At 38.0% G+C, this 22,282-nt stretch overlaps 1 protein-coding gene across 6 annotated transcripts in view; it reads right to left on the bottom strand.

Moving 5' to 3' along the window:
- The window catches only part of LOC115223877 (J domain-containing protein DDB_G0295729), a 38,983-nt gene extending 16,734 nt beyond the window's left edge, over positions 1 to 22,249 (bottom strand). For 4 of the 6 annotated variants that reach the window (XM_036512846.1, XM_036512845.1, XM_036512849.1 and 1 more), the window contains exon 1: positions 22,051 to 22,249. The gene's annotated coding sequence lies outside the window, so the exon portion shown is untranslated. Of the gene's footprint in view, positions 1 to 6,400; positions 6,408 to 9,596; positions 9,622 to 21,790; positions 21,805 to 22,050 lie in introns of those variants that run through there. The other 2 variants (XM_036512847.1, XM_036512848.1) reach the window with 2 other exon arrangements.
- Between the last annotated feature and the right edge of the window lie 33 nt (positions 22,250 to 22,282).

Raw genomic sequence — 22,282 nt, 5'->3', positions numbered from 1 at the left:
AAGACATTTGCCCAAGGTGCCACGCAGTGGGACTGAACGCGGAACCATGTGGTTGGTAAGCAAGCTACTTACCACACAGCCACTCCTACACCTATGGTACCTTGTTTCTTTTTTCTTTTTTACATCAACCCTGAAAGTATGAAAAGCAAAGAAGACCTCACCAGGATTTGAACCCAGAGAAGAGAGAGTCAGAGCAAATATTGTGAAGCGTTTTTGTTTAGATGCTCGAATGATTTTGCTAATTCAGAAAGCCTTTGATGTAGTGGCCCAGAGTATATTTAAGGTTAAATAAACAAACGAACAACAAGAAGACAAATAGATTAACGAGGGCAGCTGTTAGTGTGTGCAACAGATGATGAGTAAGAAACGAAACGAGGGAAATAAGCTTGAGTGGGACATGGTTGACTTCGGCTGCTTCTGTAGCTTGACTTGGGAACAAAAGCGGAGGAAATGATATTTAAGTGGAGTCCTTTATTAACCGTGAGTGTTCTTAGCTCGGCTCATGTAGCCAGTAGTTCCTTTATTTACGGGATTAATTTATTTCTGCCTTCAGGGCACCACCAAATAAACAAACTGGCTTTTGAAGCAACAGACAACACCACCACCGTTGCTATTGTTCGTGTCTTCTCCAACAAACAAACAATGAAGCTTAAACATCACTTATAAAAAAAATAAAAAGAAAAAAAGGAAAAAGAAAAGATTCCCAGAAATAATTCAGAAGTATTAATGTCAACAGATGAAAGATTTAATTGTCAAAGTATTAAGTAACGAACTGTACAAAGCCAATGGGAAAACAGATCTTCAGAAGCTCCCATTGCTATGACCTACTGACCCTTTGCTTGGCCCGGGCTCCCTTCCTTATACAAATCATTGTTACACTAAGACTTCTCAAGCTGTTCTTTATTTACTATTTCTATTGTTGAGCTGCTGCTGCTGCTGTTCTTTATATTGTTCATAAAATACTTATTGGGAAAGAATTAGGTGACCCTTGCCTCACCAGTCAAAGTATTGTGGAGTAATTCTTTTTCAATGCCCACCTTTCCTGAGATCACTCCTGGCTCTCTGACACAAGCTTCCTGTTTCAACCCTTTAGCATTTAAACTGGCCAGATCCAGCCCCAAATATTTTGCCTGTTTTAAGCTTAAACTGGTCAGATTTGGCCTCTCACACCTACCTTACAATGTCATTTTAAAAACCATCAATAACATCATTTAAGTCTCAAGGCTATGATATTATGCATGGTGGATTCAAAATAATGTGAACAAGCTTCACATTTTGCAGAGGAAACAGAATGATAAAGGGTTACAATGACAATATAAGACAGACTTTTCCCCCCACAAAAGGTCTCAAAAAAAAAAAAGAAAGCCACCTGGGGATCTTACATGCAAGAAGCTTTAATGCATTAGAAACTATTTTCCTCTGAATATGGTGTAGCTGAAATTAGGAGTGGAGGGTGTTGTCTAATTTTATATTAATTTATGTCCCAAACATCAGTTTAGTAATGCAGTGCATTTCAATAAAAATATATATTTTTTTCTACTCTAGGTACAAGGCACGAAATTTTTGGGGAGGGAGCCAGTCGATTAGATCACTCCAATATGTAAGTGGTGCTTAATTTATTGATCCCGAAAAGATGAAAGGCAAAGTTGACCTTGGTGGAATTTGAACTCAGAACGTAAAGACAGATGAAATACCGGTAAGCATTTCACCCAGCATGCTAACATTTCTGCCAGCTCGCCGCCTTATTTCAATAAAAATATTGTAAGAAAAGGATTAACCCTACCAATCCACCCGAGACATACCTGGTTTTAGGACACAAACTTCCTGTTTTAAAGCGATTTAAATTAGAAGCTGCCATTATAGTTTTGTGTCACTTTATGTTCCAAACACCAGCTAAATAATGACGAAAGTTATTTTACTAAATCAGTGACCTTGGTCAAGGGTCTTCCACTATAGTCTCCAGTTGACCAAAGCCTTGTGAGGGGACTTGGTAGACAAAAATAGAAAGAAACCTGTTATGTAAGTGTGCCTGCTCCCCACCCCATCCCACTTGACAACTGGTGTTGGTGTGTTTACACCACCATAACTTAGCAGTTCAGCAAAAGAAACTGATAAATTAAGTGCCAGGTTTATAAAAAAAAACGTACTGGAGTTGAATTGTTGTACTGAAAGTTTTTGAGGCAGTGCCCCAGCATGGCCACAATCCAATGAATGAAAGAAGTAAAAGATAAGATTATTTCATAGAAAGTGTGTATATTAATAGAATCATCATAAGTGATTAATTTTGCTACCAGCATGCCTGAGACCACCTCCGTTTGCTATGCTACAAACTTCCTGTTACAACCTTTAAACTGCAAAGGAAAAGTGGTGCATGAATGGGTGTGCCAAATGGGCAAAAACACAAACTATTCTTCCGGGTAATATTTTATACTCGGCTTTCTCCTTAGAATTAGTACAAAAACTACAACAATTGTTAGTCTCTTGCATAATAAAATTTACAATCTTACCAACGAAAAGTGTTGTAAAAGATTCACTTGAAGATTGTGGTAGCCATGTAAAATTGTTGACATCATCATCATCATCGTTTAACATCCGCTTTCCATGCTAGCATGGGTTGGACGATTTTAACTGAGGGCTGGTGAACCAGATGGCTGCACCTGGCTCCAATCTTGATCTGGCAGAGTTTCTACAGCTAGATGCACTTCCTAACGCCAACCACTCCGAGAGTGTAGTGGGTGCTTTTACGTGCCACCGGCACAGGGCCAGTCAGGCGGTACTGGCAATGATCTCGCTCGAATCTTTTACACATGCCACCGGCACATGTCAACTGATAATGTTCCCTGTTCTCTAATGCAATGTTAATTGATGAGGTTTGCCGTTTAAGGGTTAAAATGATGTATATTAAACCGTTCCGAGAAAACTTCGTTCCTTTATGTTCCATGCACCAGGGTGATAACAGCAAAGTTATTTTATGAAATCATTTAAAACAGAGGCAGTGTATTTAAACAGAAATCATCATCATTAACATCCGTTTCCCATGCTGGCATGGATTGTACAGTTTGACAGGAGCTGGCGAACCTGGAGAGCTGTTCCGGTTCCAACTGTCCGTTTTGGCATTGTTTTTATGGCTGGATGCCATTCCTAATGCCAACCACTCTACAGAGTGTACCCGGTGCTTCTTACGTAACACCAGCACAAGTACTTTTTACGTGACACTGACCCAAATGTCTTATGTGGTGCTGGCACAAGTACTTTTTATGTGACATTGACCCAATGTCCTTTATGTGGCACCAGCATGGGTGCTTTTTATGTACCACTGGCAAAGAATAATAACAGAAGCAGATACATCAATATCAACAGTGCTTCCTTTGAGATTTGGCCAAGAAATGTTAGAGACATTTAACATTAATATTTCACCAGGTGGCATCAATAACTTATCAAACGTCTCATTGTGTTCTGTCTCTGTTAAGTGAGATAACGAGCAAGATGTTTATTTAAATTATTAACCCGTGCAACATGCAAGAAAACTTTGTTCCTCTTGAGCCAATTCAAGTGGGCTGTGAGTATGTTTGATATGAAAAATTAAATTTCACACACACCCATGCACACACAAAGATTTGGAAATGTTCATAATCTGCAACAATCATCAGACACTTTAATTATTCCTGGTAATGCAAGGCAAGCATTTTTTGAAGCAAGGGATTCCTCTAGTAAATCAACCCCAGTATTTAGCTGGTACCTGATATGGGTTTTTATGGTTTTATATGTGAATATGTCTGTGTGCTTGAGCATGTGTATGCTTGGGTGTCTCTTTGTTTTGATATCATATGATAGCTGTAAACGAGTGTCACTGTCATACAAGCAGTGTCGTTCATTTCTGATATTCTGCACAAAATATGTTTGGCCATAGAAAAATATTAGATTGGTTGGAAAAAAAGGTGAGAGTTGATGACAGGAAAGGCATCCAGGTGTAGAATCTCTGCTGCAATAAATTCCGTCCAACTCATGCAAGCATGGAAAAGTGGACCTGAGAATGATGCGACAACAAAAACTGATGGTTTTTCTCTGCTGTAAAGTTTGTAAGAATATGAATGACCACAAAAAGTGCTGAGACGCAGTCAGATCTGTCCAACCCATGTCTGCATGTAAATGAGGATATACAGTAAGAATAGGGAACCGACAAAATAAGTCCTTTCTGCTACAAGCACAAAGCCTGAAATTTCAAGGGAAGGGCCTTGTGGATTACATTGACCCTGGAACTTGACTGCTTCTTATTTTATTGACTCTGAAAGGATGAAAGGCAAAGCTGACCATGGTGGAATTTGAACTCAGAACATTAAGCTAGATGAAATGCCGCCAAGCATTTTGCCCAGCATGTTACCAGTTCCACCAACTCACTGCCTTAGAGAATCAACATAATAGTAACCCTTTCTACTATAGGCACAAGGTCGGAAGTATAGTCAGGGGGGGGGACTTGTTGATTACATCAATCCCAGTGTTTCACTGGCACCTATTTTATCAACCCCAGGGTAAAGTAGACCTCGGCGGAATTTGAACTCAGAATGTAGTGGCAGACGAAATACTGCTAAGCATTTTGCCTGGCATGCTAACGATTCTGCTAAGTAGCTGCCTTGACATAATAATATTATTCATTATTGACAAAATAATAATGTTTATTAATGACATAATAATAATGTTTGACTCCAGTACTTGACAGGTACTTAACCTCCATAAGGATGAAAAACAAAGTCAACCTTGGTGGAATTTGAACTCAGAACATCAAGATAGCCTGGCATGCTACTGGTTCTGCCAACTCAAGGCCTTACAGAATCAACATAATATTGTTCACTTATAAAGACTCCTCAGAGTTCATCGTAACTTTTAAGTTTGTCGTTTTTCTTTTTATAAGAGAAACATTGTTTGAAATGTTAAGAGTTTTTTTTGTAATAAAAAGGCATAAAAAGGTTAATATGTTGGAAAGCAGGAGATAGTGACGGTTACTGTTTTGTAGTGTCTTATATACACTCATATCTAATAAGTAAACTCACACAATATACAGATTTGTATAGTAAAGTCAAGAAGTGGAACCTGACACCATAAACACACATAATACTTTAACAATGGGTAATGCCACATTTCGAATTTCAAGGCACATATACGTTACATAGATATGTATCACTGTACATAAATATGTGTGTGTGTGTGTGTGTTTGGGTTAAACAAACACTTAATACTAATAGTAGAGTGCATTTGGAAACTCTGATTTTGCTCAGAGTTCCTCCTCACCTGCTGTCCTTCAGGTGGTGAAGACTTGAATACGAATGTGTGTGTGTGTACATAGCTTGAACATACAGTTTTCGCAAATGAATTGTACGAACCCAGCCCAGTACCGGGATCACTTCCCAGTACCTGAGAAGTGATCCTGCAAAAAGCAAAAACAAAAATTTTCAGGTTCATTCCCCGCTGTGTGACACCTTTGGCAAGTGTCTTCAACCATGGCCCCAAGCTAATCAATGCCTTGTGAGTAAATTTGGAAGGTGGAAACTGTGAGGAAGTCCTCCATGTATGTACACACACACACACACATAGCTGTCTCACCGTATTATCTTCCATAACTGCTGACTCTGAAAAGGGCTGGGTGATATAAACAGGCTGTTATCCAACATCCTATAGAACCTCCACTGCTAGACTGATTGGTAAGATCGTCTGTAGTGCTCCAGCATGGCCATAGTCTAATGGCTGAAACAAGTAAAATGATAAACGAATATATATATACATATATGTATAAAATCCTTTTTGGGACTATTGTCTCTTGAGGGGACATCACATAAAGCTATAAGTGATGAGGAAGAGGGGACCCCTTTTGGTCATGAATGACCATGGGATTGCACCTAGACAGTTACCCTCCGAGGTACAAATCTGGGCAAGGTTGTTTGTGGAAGGCCAGCAGTCGCCCATGCATACCGGCCTCCCCTCTCCACGCCACCGATGTTATCCAAGGGAAAGGTAAAGGGGCCGATACAGCTTGGCACCAGTGATGTTGCAACCCATTTCTACAGCTGAGTTAACTGGAGCAACGTGAAATAAAGTGTCTTGCTCAAGAACACAACACGCAGCCCGGTCCGGGAATTGAACTCACAACCTCACAATCGTAAGCTCGATGCTCTAACCACTGAGCCATGCATGACAGCGCATGTAAATATTGTGCTGCAAAACCCCTTTGAATAGGAAAAGTGAAAGGCTGCCTGTGGGACGAGACCCCCACATGACTGGGAAGCAAGCTTCGTATCCACACAATGATGCCAGCATCTAGATTTGTAGATTAAAAGAAGGAAAAAAGAAAAGGCTAAAGTGAGCAGGGGGATGCCCTGGTGGATTATGAGGGAAAACTTAATCATACCTAAATCCTGTACGAAAAGCCCCACCAAATACTTAATGAATATTCATGAGATCATTGTTATTGTAATAACACCTGCTCCTTTCGTGCTGTTGGGTACAGGGTGTATACTTTACTAGAATATATATATATATATATATATAATATACAAATATATGCACATATACATACATATATGTACATACATACATATATATATATATATATATATATGTATATGCATATATGAGTACAGGATGTCAAAAAAAAACGTGAACAAAATGAGAAACGAGAACTTAAAAAACAAAAACATAGAAAACAAACTTTTTTTTAACAATGAAAGAAACAAATAGAAACTCTCTCTCTCTCTCTCTATATATATATATATATATATATATATATATATATATATATATATATATATATATATATATATATATATATATATATATATATATATATATATATATATATATATACACACACACATATAATTATTATATATACAAACAGGCTTCCACACAGTTTCAGTCTACCAAATTCATTCATAACATATTGGTTGTTTCAGGGCTGTAGTAGGAGACACTTGCCCAAGGTGCTGTGCAGTGGGCCTGAACCCCCAAACCACACTGTTGCAAACTGTGCTTCTTAACCACACAGCCACGCCAGTGCCTAAATCAATTTATCCAAATTCGCAAACTTTATAAATAATTTCTAACTGGCACAGACACCATCACCTGCCAAACACTACATCATCATCATCACCATTTAATGTCCATTGCCCATGCTGCCATGGGTTGGACGGTTTGACCAGGACTGGCAAGCTGGGGAGCTGCACCAGGCTCCATTCTGATTTGGCTTGATTTCTATGGCTGGATGCCTTTCCTAATGCCAACCACTTTACAGAGTGTGCTGGGTGCTTTTAAGTGGCACCGGCACCAGATTCTTGCTGGCCAATCCCCTCCACCAGGGTAACTGGCCTTAACACTGCTACTGTGGAGGACAGGTTTTTTTTTGAGTACTGCAAGGGGCCAGGTATTTCAGTTCTTTGTCTTATCGTATAAAAGGTTCAACATCCTGAGGTCATCCTTGAGTACCTCATCCCATGTCTTCCTGGGTTTCCCTCTTCCACATATTCCATCTACTTTGAGAGATCAGCACTTCTTTACTTCTGTATTCTAAGTGGCCTGACCAAGTTCCTATCAGCTTGCCACCCTCGGGAATAATATTTATACCCCATATTTTTGTGGTGCAAAATGTGAGAAATTTACTATGAAAAGACAAAGGCATTCATCTGCCCATCTTTTTTGCCCACTAATCCTGGGAGAGTTCTCATGGCAATAGGGTTCTCAACACCCACTTGCTCTATCTAGGGTCCTATCAGAAGCAACCATCATTAGACTTTCTGACCAACAGTTGCTATGGATATCAAATCCAACCCACTCTTTCATTGTCCGACCTTAGGTTTCCTGCCAATTGGCTCAGCTTCAAGATTTCGTCTTGTGACATAATAATCACACGTCTGTTGTACCTCTCAAACAGAGAAAAAAATGAAAAATATTACAATCAAAATTGGAGAGCAATATAGTCTATAGGGGTGGTGGTGGAGAAAAATGAAAAGAAAGAGAGAGAGAGAAAACCACAAACAATAAATCTGTGAAAATGAAGCTAGGGAAAGTGGGAAGCCTGAGATGCCTAACTACTAATATACACGGTCCATTGTCTGTGGCTATGAAACATTGTGGGCGTAGCTAACACATACAATGGTTGGCGGTGTGGTTGTTTCACTGACTTATTGTTTCAAGGTGATTATTTCATTTAAAAGACTACAGCCTAAAGTGCAAAAAGTTACACTAGTGAAAAATTGTACCCATTTTCACTTTTGAATATAATGTATGGATGCAAACAAGGAAAAAAAGATGTTTTGTTTACATTGAATATAACTACGGCTGCACTGAGTTTTAGCTACAAAAAGTGTGGATTGTATTATACTAGAATATCATTCGCCAGTGCCACTGGACTGACTCCTGTGCAGGTGGCACATAAAAAGCACCATTTGGGCGTGGCCGTTGTCAGTACCACCAAACTGGCCCTCGTGCTGGTGGCACATAAAAAGCACCCACTACACTCTCGGAGTGGTTGGCATTAGGAAGGGCATCCAGCTGTAGAAACTCTGCCAGATCAAGATTGGAGTTTGGTTTGCCAGACCTCAGTCAAATCGTCCAACCCATGCTAGCATGGAAAGTGGACGTTAAATGATGATGATGATTAGTAAATATGTTGTGTGTGTATCAACCCATGCCAGCATGGACAATGGATGATATGAAGGTATATATTTACAGGGTAGTGCATGAAAAAGTAGTCCGGTTTCCGTAGCATGGTGTAAACACAAAAATATAGTTACACACCTGAAAAAGCACCCAGCCGTTCGTCTGCAGGTGTCAGTGTGTGATTTTGACTGCTATTTAGATGCAAGCCATGTGCAGTAATTCACTGGTTATCTCTTGTCATCGATCTTGAATTGCTGTGCACATGTGAAATGATATGGCTTCAACTGTGCTCCAGAACGCAGGCCACGTTCTCATGTGTCACCCAGTATGTATGAGTGTGTGTATATGGCAGAATTGTTAGCACGCCGGGCGAAATGCGTAGCCATATTTCGTCTGCCGTTACGTTCTGAGTTCAAATTCCGCCGAGGTCGACTTTGCCTTTCATCCTTTCGGGGTCGATTAATTAAGTATCAGTTACGCACTGGGGTCGATGTAATTGACTTAATCCATTTGTCTGTCCTCTCTATATTTAGTCCTTTGTGGGTAGTAAAGAAATATATATATATATATATAGCAATCCCTCACCACACAGCAACTCCTGCGCCTACACACACAAGTATCATTATCTTTTAATGTCCATGTTCCATGCTGGCATGAATGTGATGGTTTGACAGGATCTGAAGATTGGGTCATGCTTCAATGCCTCCTTTAGCAGGGTCCCTATAATCTGGTGCCAACCATTTTACAGAATGTACTTGGCTGCTTTTTTCCTGGTCCCAGAAGTAGTGAGATTACCATGCAGCTCACAAGACAGCGATCCCTTTTGATTGAGAAGGACTTACAGGCACCTTGTTTTTGACCATTTACTTGTTTTCAGTCATTGGATTGCAGCCATGCTGGAGCACCACCTCAGAAGGCTTTTAGTTGAGCAAACTGATGTTAGAACTTACTTTGTAGGCATGGCATTTATTCATATCAGTTTCATGCCAAATTGCTGAGTTATGGGGATGGAAACAAACCAACACTGGTTGACAAGCAAGAGCGAGGACAGACACTGACACAAAGACACACACATGGACTTCCACGCGGTTTCTGTCGTTCACTCACAACACATTGGTTTTGTGTGTGTGTGTGATAGTGGAGGGGGAGGAACGCTATCTTTAGAACACTTTGATAATAGATTTGCTAAAAGAGAGTTGACTCGGGGTTAAACAAAAGCAGCAGCTGATACACAAATGATAACGAAGCGGTCAATTAGACACGGATAAAAATTCCAAGCAGAGCCAAACTTGTACCAAAAAAACCTTATCAAAAGAATTGTTCAGATCAGGAAATAGCTGGATGGTTAAGTTTCCTGTTTTACTTTTTTACTCAGATCTGAACCCCAGGACTCATAATATCAGAAAGAAAACCTGGTTTCCATGGTGACTGAGATAACAACACTCCCCATCTGAATGGAGATGCCAGTCCAAGGCAGGGTTAACTTTCGAGCTATTGCTGCTTCAGTGGACTGAAGCAATGTGAAAAGTGAAGTATCTTGCTCAAGAACCTAATGTACTGCCCTGTCCTGGAACTGAAACTGTGATCTCATGATCGTGAGTATAGCACCCTAACCACCGGGCCACAGACCTTCACTCTTGCTATAACAGATTAAAAAATAAATAAAAATAAAAAGAAATCAGTTTTTACCTTAATCCTTAAAACAGACTTTCGTATTAGTAGCAGATGGGAGCAGGAGTATTAAAGTGTTGGGTAAAATACTTTGTGGTATTTGTTCCGAACTTCTATGTTCTGAGTTCAAATCCCATGGAGATCAACTTTGCCTTTTATCCCTCCAGGGTTAATAAAATGAAACAAAGGACCAGTAAGTAGTGGGGGGCGGTTTAACTGACCTCAACACCCTAAACTCTTCCTCCAGATATTGCTGACTTTGTGCCTAAATCAGACCCGAAATCAGATGAGTTGAATACATTTCCGTTGTTTGATTTCCTCTGTCGATTTGAACACCAGGGCCTTGCTTTCGTTTGCCTATGACAGGAAGGAGTCCACTCCGAAATATAAGCATTTAAAAAAGGTTCAGAGTTGGATGACATAACCACTGACTCAGGGATTCCTTCCTTTCTTCCTCTTCCACCCACCAATCACAGTGGAACTACAAAAATGTCATGGGTATGGCAACACTACTCTTCCTCTGACTAATCGACAACAAATATATATATATTAGTCAACCAAATATATATATATATATATATATATTAGTCAAACCAAATATATACATACATATATATATATATATATATTAGTCAAACCATATATATATACATATATATAAATATGTTAGTCAAGTCAAATATATATATAGTCTAATCGAATAATCGAACATTAAAAATAACAATAACAAAACAACAAAAAGACGTGCACATGGAATATATTAGGTTGACGTCACACACACATATTCATTCACACACACACACATGAAATATAAGGACATTTACTTCCTAATACCAACTCTGTTCATTCTTCTACATCACCTTTGAGTTATATTATTTGTACACACAATTATATTGTTTCAGTAACACACATACTAAAACTGGAACAGTACAGAAATAAGCATGGCCCCTGTGCAAGGATCTCTCTCTCTCTCTCTCACACATACACAAACACACAAAGACGAATTTTCCCAGATCTTACCAATTCAGTTTACACCTTGTATAACAAACCACATACAAATTATATTTTATTTCATTTCTCTCCTGACAGTCTTCTCTTTAACAAATTGTTTTACAAATGTCAACGCCCACAGGCGCACACAATCAAGGTGAGTACCCGGGTACATATCTACAAATAATAAATGCATAAAATTGAAATTCATGGCAGCATAATTTAAAGCCTGTTCAGAAACGAACAACAAAAGCCTCAACAAACATAAAATATGACATACATCAACAAACAACAGTCTTCCTGTTGTTGTTGTCGTTGTTGTTGTTAGAATCACATTTAACTGTTGAGGTTTTGTAGACTGACTAAAGTGATTGACTAATGAGTAATACTGTCAACTAGGAGTCGTATTTCAACCAGAAGGCCATGGGAGGAATGTGTGAGGAATATGAAGGAAAAGAATGTCCAGTTTTTATTAAGAAAGGTGCAGCTGTGGCTGTGTGGTTGAGGAGCTTGTTTATCAACCATGTCGTCTTGGGTTCAGTCCCACTGCATGGTACTTTGGGAAATGTTTTTTTTTTTTACTATAGCTCTGGGCCAACCAATGCCTTGTGAGTGGATTTGGTGGACAGAAACTGAAAGAAGCCCATTGTGTGTGTTTGTGTGCATATACAGTAATCCTTCGACTATCGTGGGTGTTATGTTCCAAAAGCCCCAGCGATAGGCGAAAACCCGCAAAGTAGAAACGTTACTGTATATTTTGAGTGGCTGTGTGGTAAGTAGCTTGTTTACCAACCACATGGTTCCGGGTTCAGTCCCACTGTGTGGCATCTTGGGCAAGTGTCTTCTACTATAGCCTCGGGCCGACCAAAGCCTTGTGAGTGGATTTGGTAGATGGAAACTGAAAAGAAGCCCGTTGTATATATATATATATATATATATATATATGCGTGTGTGTGTTTGTGTGTTTGTGTTTGTCCCCCAACATCGCTTGACAACCGATGCTGGTGTGTTTATGTCCCCGTTACTTAGCGGTTTGGCAAAAAGAGACCGATAGAATAAGTACTAGGCTTATAAAAGAATAAATCCCAGGGTCGAGTTGCTCGATTAAAAAAAAAAAAAAGGTGGTGCTCCAGCATGGCCGCAGTCAAATGACTGAAACAAGTAAAAGAGAGAATATATTTATTTATTAATTCATAATAGAATATAAGGATAAAAATTCATTAATCTGGTCAGCATCCTATCAAAATTTCTATCGCCACTCGGAGCATGCTGGAGACAGGTCATTCCCACCCTTGCTTCCTTAAGATAATTATAATTTGTATATATATATTTTATTTTTTTTTATGATTTGTATATTTGTATATATATATATATATTATTATTTTTTATGATTTGTATATATTTGTTCTATTATAAATGCAAAACAACACCATGGAGGAATCGACATAAGCTTAAATAATAAACTGCAATAGGGGAACTGTAATATGGCAAGGGATTACTGTGTGTATGTATGTATATATATATATATACATACACACACATTCATACACATGAATATGTACATATATACATACACACATATACATATATACACACACATACATATATATACATACACACACACACACACATATATCTATATGCTACGTAAAAGTGCCCAGTGCCACTCTGTAAAGAGGTTGGTATTAGGAAGGGCATCCAGATGTAAAAACCTTGCCAAATCAGAACTGGAGTCTGGTGCAGCTCCTGAGCTTGTCAGCCCCTGTCAAACCATCCAACCCTTGCCAGCATGGACAACGGATATTAAATGATGGTGATGGACTCTCCTGCCATGGATGACAGATGAGGGTTTGGGAATCTCTTGCTGAAGAAGCTGCACAGGTGATTTGTTTCTAGCAATCAAATGTTTGTGCAGTACATATGCTCACTTCCTGCAAATCAATATTGCTTGTACAGAGGCACAGTGTGCCACACATCAGGTGTCAAAAGTGGTCACAGAGCAACAGGAAACAAGGTCCTTTGCTCAAGCACACAATGTGCTGCTGGTTCGGGAATTGAAACCACGATCTTGCGATCACAAGGCCAACACCCTAACGCTGGGTCACACACCTTCACATAGGGACATGTAAACGAGAAATAACTGACAAACAATTATATAACCCAATTAGATGAGAGTTTTAATTATTTGTTGAATCCCACCAACAATGTAATTGCTTTGTTATAAAGAAACCACTTTAATAACTGCCTGGGACTGTCTTATACGAAAATGTCATAAATGAAAACCTCAATCAAAATCTCATTATGACACAAACGATAATGAGTTTTTAGTTGCTTAACACAAACACAATGTATAACAATATATATATGTGTATATATATGTATATATAGGCACTTTACTGATAGTAGCAAAAGACCTGCTGGCAATAACACTGATAACAATAAGCAAACAATTTGGACATAAATATATTCCTTTTCATATACATAATAATCTTGTTTAAGCAAGAACAGATTCAAAGCACTCTCAGCCACATAATTATTACCATTCTCTCTCTCTCTCTCTCTCTTTTCAGGTGCCATACCTGTTTTACAGGTGTGGGTAGTAGTTATGGACCTGAAAGTCAAAGTTCAAAGATTCATGATTTTTCTTGGGAAAGACACAGGCAGTGGTTCCCCATTCTCTTTGGTTGACTTATTTACAACCAATGCCTTGTGAGTGAATTTGGTAGATGGAAACTGTGAGGAAGCCTGTCGTATATATATATATATATATATATATATATATATATATATATATATATATATGTGTGTGTGTGTTTGTCCTCTGCAAGTGCTTCACAACCTGTATTGGTTTGTTCATGTTCCTGTGCAGTTGGGCAAAAGAGTCTGATTGAATAAGTACCAGGGTTGATTCGGTCGATTAAGCCTTTCAAGGCAGTGCCCCAGGATGGCCTCAGTATAACAGGTGGACGAAATGAGCCAACACAAGAGGGAGACCTCCAACATTTGATGGGAATCTGAGATTTCATGATGTCCAAACATTTATGAATAACCCCAGAGGAATAACCAAGATTGCATGTCCTTATTTATATGAACACACTAGCAGAAGGGTAAATGTAATTGTGTGGTGAGCAGGCCTACATAGAAAGAAGTGTAAAACGAGACTGTGCACATACCTATACAAAGAACATTAGAAGTAGGACATTGTGTGGTGCTTCTAATTGTATAAAGAAAGACTTCTCAACCATTTGCTATCTTTGGACCCCTTTAATTCCCATTTTACTCCAGCCATGTGATGCTTAAAAAAATCTTATATTTTTATTAGCAAATATTATTGGGGATTGTAGTTCAAAAGATTGTTAAAATATTTGGTGCATCGTAAAGTATAATTTATTGCTCATAAAGTAAAAAAAAAAAAAATATATATATATCGTATATGGACCTCCCCAACAAGGGCTGTGTAGTCCCTGGTTGAAAACCACTGGTGTATAAAGAGTAGTAGGGTTGTAAATGATGTTAAACTCTGACAAACTTCGTCTGTGTTTTATTTCCCAACTTCTGCAAATCCTCGACTTCTCTCTAATAATGTGGTTCAACGGATATAGCAGACAGTTTACATTCGATTTTAACAACAGTAATACTTTTTTTATATGATCGTCTATTCTATACGCAGCCAGTGGATAAGTTATAAGAGGTGTATATAAAATGAATAAAGCGAAAGAAAGACAGCGCAGTATTATTAGGTTGGCTCCTGTAGTTTTTGACAAAGAAATGTTGTATTTATTGAAAGCATTGTTCCGCGCAATATGAAAATAACAGCTGGTCGAAAATAAAGACTGGAGAATGAACGACACACAGAGCAGCTGTGAGCGGTACCAGTAATTAATAGGGGATCTAAACAATGGTAGTAATCAAGTTATATTTTTAAAACACAGTCCAATTGAAGACACTATTTAGACTGGACAACAAAGGCTGTCTTAAATTTTACAAGTTTCTCCAAGTGGTCTTCGACAACCAATCCCTTGGGTGAGTAACAGAACATATTTGTATGTACAGGTGTGTATAATTGTGTGTATATCAGCCTCTTTGTTCTAGATCATTACGTTCAGAGTTCAAATTCCACCTTTGTCTTTCGTCTGTTTATAAAATAATGTACTTGCCTTATTTGGAAGAAGGATTGACGCAATTCTAATAATGTTGGGACAAAATACTTTGCTGTATCTATTTCTATCGCTTTCCGTTTTGAGTAGCTCTGGCAGGTGAGGCAAACTTCCTTATATCTTACCTGCAACAACCTTGATTTGCCTTGTGCTTTGAATAAACATCCAAACGAAGGCAAACTGGAGACCGCCTTTGGGGGTTTCTAAAGAATAGAATTTATCTAGTGCGCCCAAAACTATAATTTCTTCAGTTGTCTAGGTTTTAAGCGCCGTAGTTTTACGATAATGCAGCGTGAAATATAAAAAAAAGCCCTTACAAAAAAAAATGAACCCTCCATATTTTTATACGTGTAATCTCCCGAAAAAAAAAAAAAAACTTTAAAAATTTTTCTTTGCTAAAATCATTATGTCCATCATTTTCAGTTTGTGAGAGGAAACCGAAATATTGGCTAATTTGTGGCCTTCCTGGGAAATATGTCTAAGACGAAATAATTTAAACCAGAAAGATATAAAACCGTGTTATACAAACTGGAAACATAACATAAATACATGCATTCATTTCACTTTTATATTCTAAAGTCCTTGTAAATTGAGGGTGATTAAGCTGCTATTTCTAGCAAAACGAGCGACTACGAAGAGGCACCTTGGTCGACTCTTCTTAGCTGCATAGTTTTAAGAAAACAACCAAATGATGGCATTCTCCAAAATCGAGTTGCAACCATTACACACAGACACACAAACATCGGGACCAACTTCGTGCAAGCATGAGGGCACGCTGGCAAAATGCTGCACCTCTGCATGGGAACCTTACCTGTCGTTGTGGTTTTGTGACCCGAAACCGAGCAGGCCTTGTCGTTCACTCAAGAAAACACATCGTAAATAATCCACAAGCACTCGAGAAAACTGAGTCCTCGACTTGTTCCATTTGCGCAAAACGTTTGCAAGGCACCAACAGGCCTCAAGAAACACATCCATATCCACAGAACATGGTAACCCCTTTATATTACTGACTCCCCCATTTGTCGTTCATGATGAGCGAATCTATCATAAGTATGTATGTATGTCATCATTTCATCTGCCCAATAAAGTTGAACAGTCAAGCACACGCACTTATAACTGACGTCATATATTAATACCGAAACATCGCCAAACGAAACTTTTAGGGTGCATGGTACCGAGCCAAACTGTTATTAAACACCAATAAGGTTTCCTGACAAATGTGTTGCGTGCCTCTTTCTTTTCTTTGTCCACTCATATATAAGCAACTCTTTTACAAAAATAATGTTCTGACAGTGACTTCGAAAGCCCGGTCTACTTAACCTTTCCATCGGACTGTCCGATGAAGGTTAAGCAACCAGAAACTTCCAAGTCATTTCCAACGCTATTTTTGTAAACGAATAATAAATTTGGATTCAACAAAATTGAGGGCTCCTTCAGTTGAATGCAAAACTGCTTTTATCATAACTTGACATAAAAATAAACCTTTATATATATATATACTTATATACACAAAAACCCCATTCAATTATAGTCTCACTTGTTTTGAAGAACACCCCCCCCCCACTCCGCTCATTATTAATTTATAATATTAGTGTAATTCAAATACTTTTTGTCTCAGGACGGTTCTCGTTTTACAGCCAAGCAAACACGGAACAAATGCTCTCGTTGTCAATTTACAGGTAGGTAAACACGGACAAAGGCCTTCATACTTTACGCCCAACAACAAAATACTTCATCTGTTAAAAAGCGAAACTGGATTCAATGTATACTCTAACAAAACCTTTCCAAGCGTGACGACCGTACAGCTTTTTTTTTCTTTTTTCTTTTGTTTCTTTTCATTCAGAGTGTCGAGGAGCAATTTGTCTTTCATTTACTTTACTTTTATTTTTAATTATATTTTGTGAATAGAGTGTGATTTGGTTGCTATTTCAGATAAGTTGAGAATACACATTGAGACTATCACAGTGCTCAATGGATAGCTGCCCATTACAGAGCAAAGTTAACGAGTTTTTTCTAATACCTTAACCAACAACAACACAAACCGAGCATAGAGGGTACATAGGGCTATATTAAGGTCCTTTGTTACTATTATACCAATCTCGTAAGACGGGTCTAAGTTTCTGGGAAAAGGGCATGGAATTAGAAGGCAAAAATGCCCATCCATCTTCTCCGCCCACGATTCCTAGGAGGGCCGTAGGGGTAGACTCCTGAGGTACCTGTTCCGTAGGGTTCCACCAGAAGCGACCATCAACACGCGTTTCCAGCAGGATTTCCAAGCATGATCAACTGAGATTATGTAAAGTATCCAATCCTTTCGGTCATGACCTACCCCTAGGTCTCCTGTCAGTTGGCGCGGCTTGGGAGAATCTGTCTTGCGATTCTTACCTGCGATATTCCAACCACTTGCCCATAATACCGGAGGCTGTGACTCCCCAATGCCGAGAAGTTGCGGCTCGACTTGGGTAGATTCTCTGATCTCTGATCTCCACATCCTGTCGAGAAACATTGCTGCAGATATCCTTCAGGAGGAAGGCCATTTCGGCCGTTTACATCCGGAATCATACTCTTCCAGTCATTATGAAACATGACCAGAGGTGAGGATAGGCATGGAGGGGCATAAATATATAAAATTAAATTTGGGGAACAAAAAAAAATTCTCTCAAAGAAAGAAAGAAACATCCAATTCATTGCCCTTTTCCATCTGCATGTGGTAGTGATAGCCGTTCCGAAAGTCCGCCAATCTGAGTTTGGAAACGGGTGTAATTATGAAAACTTAACTCTATATTATCCAATATGTCCTTTCTTAATAAAAGAACAAAATAATAATACAATAGAATATGAGGCGAGGAAGATGTGGCTGCTATTTCAAGCACACCATGTGACTCCATAGAAGCTTGCTTGTCTCGTCCGTTGGCTTTTACGAAAGTAACTGGAGCGAAACGATGACTAAACCAGGAAAACATTTAATGGGGATCCTAAACCAAGCGTGAAGATTCGGTCTTCCCTTCTTAATAAATATATCCTGATGACTAAAAGAGGCATTTATACGGAACACAGAGGAAGCGTGCATGGGAGAGGAAATTAATAGAATAATAATTAAAAAAAAGCCCATTAGGTCGGGTTTAACAAAAAAGCCCATCTATTTTAGAGATATGTGGTCCATTGTTCTCTTGGAGGAGAGGAGAGAGAGAGACTAGTGTGTGTGTGTGTGCTCTCATGCGTAACCATCATCATTTCTTTCACAAGGTCAAACCGAGGAGGGAAGCCTCTGGCTTGCAACACGTTCGTTCGACATGTTAGAAACAACAGCCAATTCTCTAAAATCATACACTGCTCCCTGACAGAAAGAAAGGCACATTAGATTATATCAGGCATGGGAAACCTTTTTTCGAGAAGCGGGCCGCATGAGACACAGCTCATCACCAAGTGGGCCGCACTACTAAAAAAAATTCAATGTCAATTTTCGTTTAGGCGCGCCATTCAGAAAGTCCCGCGGGCCGCAGGTTTCCCATGACTGGACTTGATGGTTCTTATACAAAACGTTTTAAAAAAAAATTGACATAGTCACAGCTGGATTGCTTTTGTTCATAGATTAGCCAAATCACGGCTCAGCTGGGATTTAAAACCGGCCCCTACGAAGCGCAAGGCCGCATTCCTGGTGTATAATTATCATATTACAATCCTATATATATTTTTTGTATGTCTGCAGTAAAACGTAGACGTCGAGAAGGACGAAAACCTGAGCAGGACAGAAGAAAGTAATAAAATAACTGACAACTTTTTAAGCAGATTCAAAAACCTTTGTTATTTTGCTGTTGTTAAATCGATAATAAAAAACAGTTTTTTAAAATTCGTGCGTTACTATAAAATTATTGAAGCTTGCCATCTTTGGATTTTCGCTTATATATTTAGATTCAGATGAATATGGTACTTAAGTTAAAGGCACCAGAATTTGGTATGGTATTATCCATATAAATCAAATGGGGTGATTATAATCCAAATAAGCAACAAGGATTACCTTGGATATCCTTGTGGCTTATTTTGATTATATATATACTTAATGTTTTTTTTACTTGTATCAGTCATTGGACTGCAATTATGCTGGGGCATCACTTTAGAGGGGGAAAAAATCGATCCCAGAACTTATTTTTTAAAAGCCTGGCAGCTATTCTATCGGTCTCCTTTGCCGGACTGCTATGATACGAGGATGTAAAAATAAAAAAACAAAACAATCCTAGTTGAGAAGCAGTAATGGGGAACACACACAATATATATATAAATGTGAGAATTTAAATTAATCACAATGGAATCTGCAAACTAACAGACAAATATCAATGTAACTGAATTTTGAAAATTTTAAATCGGTTTCAAATGAGGACCGCCTCCTACTCGATGTAATTAACTGCCATGCGGTCTCGTATATAATGCGCCCCCATCACGTTCCGCAGTTACAAATTAGAAATAGATTTTATCCTATTTTCTTTTCTTACACTCGAATATAATGTTACATCCATCCACAAGTATTTTGGGTTAAATTTCTCAATTATAAACGAATTACTGTATTTATTCGTGTATAAATCGCAACCCCCTCACCGTAATTAAGTGTTAAATTTTGGTACAATTTTTTCCCCCTCTCATAGTTTTAGGTTTGCCACGCGTATCAGTCGCACTCCAGTTTTTCACTTAAAAATCAAGAATAAAATAGTGTTAGTCATACATTAGTAAATACGGAAGGGCAATTAAAAATCCCATGTTTTATTCGGTAACGGAAAAGGAAATAAATGGCTTAATTCAGTTTCTCAATAGGAATTTAATTGGTCAGAAATTAATCTAGAATGAAATATGATGACCCATGCTAATTACCCAGCTTTAATATTCAAATTTAATTAATAATATATTTCCCTAACTCTCGACGATTGTATAATAAATATAAGTTAAGCAAAGAACGATATATCTTTCTTCCAGTAATAATTATCATTAAAAAAACCCCATTACATTCCACAACAGACTTGCTTATCAATAATATATATATAAAGAGAGAGAGCACCTGTGTTTACATACAAAGTCCGGAGTCAACGGACAACGACCAAGTGCTTTAAGCGGGCATTCGACCTGCAGGAAATAGCAGTTAAAACTACCTCAAGCTAAAACCTATAATGTAATAATAATAATAATAATAATAAAGAGGTGTTGAAAATTGTAGATCGAGATGAACTTTATGTCTGAAATGACAGGATGGTCACGGCTTCAGATATTTTTGATAATCGATACGAAAATAAAAAGTCTATCGATACTAAGTACTCTACACTTGAATATAACTTGTGAACAATATTATATATATATATATATATATATATATATATATATATATATATATATGCTGGATTGAAAAGAACCTCTAGGATTCGCCACTATGTGTGTGTGTGTATGTGTTGTTTAGCCCTAGGTCAAACCATTTGTTTATTCTTTTTGATTTCCAACCAATATATCTATGATGGCATTATCCAATATGCCCTTCTCTCTCTCTCTCTTTTTTAGTGGTGTATGATTCGCGGGAGATTTAGCTGTTACTTGTGGTAGATCGAGCAAAACACATCGGGCTCCTTCGTTGTCTCTTTTTGTGGGTGTGCATGCATGTGGCATATACATATATATATATATATATATATATATATTTGTATTTGTGTGTATGACATACCTTCACAAGTGTGTCTCTGGATTTTGTTCTGTAGTTTGTTTTTATATATATATTTCCTTTGGAAAAACATTTTCACCACAAATTCCGATATAGTAGGAATCTACACCATCTGAAGAGTATTTGTAGATTTCACTAAGAAAATACCAATTTTTCTGGGAGTTTTGAGGAAACAAAGGAAGTTGGGGGAGGGGCACTAGTGTAGGTATGCCTGTGTGTGTGTGTGTATATATAAATTAACAACAATAATATATATATAAGATATACATACACATATAATGTACATACACGCGCCGCGGGTTACATAGGGCAACCAGAGTTCAGTATTGTATATACAAGATAATAAGGCAATCTGATTTTAAGTGTATGCATACAAAGTTTGCAGAGGTCGGAATGTTAAAAGTGGTACATACAAACTATATTGTCGCCAGCATATATATATATAACGAGTCAGTGTTCACAATTGTGTTTATATATATACATATATATATATATATATGTATATGTATGTATGTATGTATGTATAAGGTTACATTAGTTAGACGATGTATACAAAGGAAGATGAGATATGAAAAAGAGAAAGTGTATGTTTACAGAAAACACTGTCGGCAAATGTGTATGTTTATATAACAGTAATTATATATAAGGATATATATAATATATATATATATATGATTAGTAAACAATTAAAGCTTTCGTTATAAAATGCTGGGTTAGGTTAAAAGAGACATTAAACTTCGAACTTGACTGGAGGGAGAGAACAAATATGAAATATTTTTTAAAGTTGTAAATGCAATCCCGTCGGTCGTTCGTTCGTTCTGAGTCACGGATATTTAAAAAAAAAACAGCACATCGATTATAATTATTAAGTGGTATGTAATAAGTACTCACCTAATTCTGTAATTATATATAGGTAGATAGATAGATAGATATTGTCTCCATTCATGTTCTGTTGTTCACAAAAGGTTATTTATTCTAGGACATGACGACGAGCGACGAAGCCCTGTAAGAGACGACACTATCAGGCCTCCTACTAACACCTGCACTGGTTACACGCAGACCAAACAACACACATGCACACACACACTATCACGCTAACAAAACAGTGACGTATCACGCCGCA

This window comes from Octopus sinensis, linkage group LG24, assembly GCF_006345805.1.
Source record: "Octopus sinensis linkage group LG24, ASM634580v1, whole genome shotgun sequence".
Taxonomy (NCBI): Eukaryota; Metazoa; Mollusca; class Cephalopoda; order Octopoda; family Octopodidae; genus Octopus; species Octopus sinensis.
This window is presented reverse-complemented; position numbering and strand designations above follow the sequence as displayed.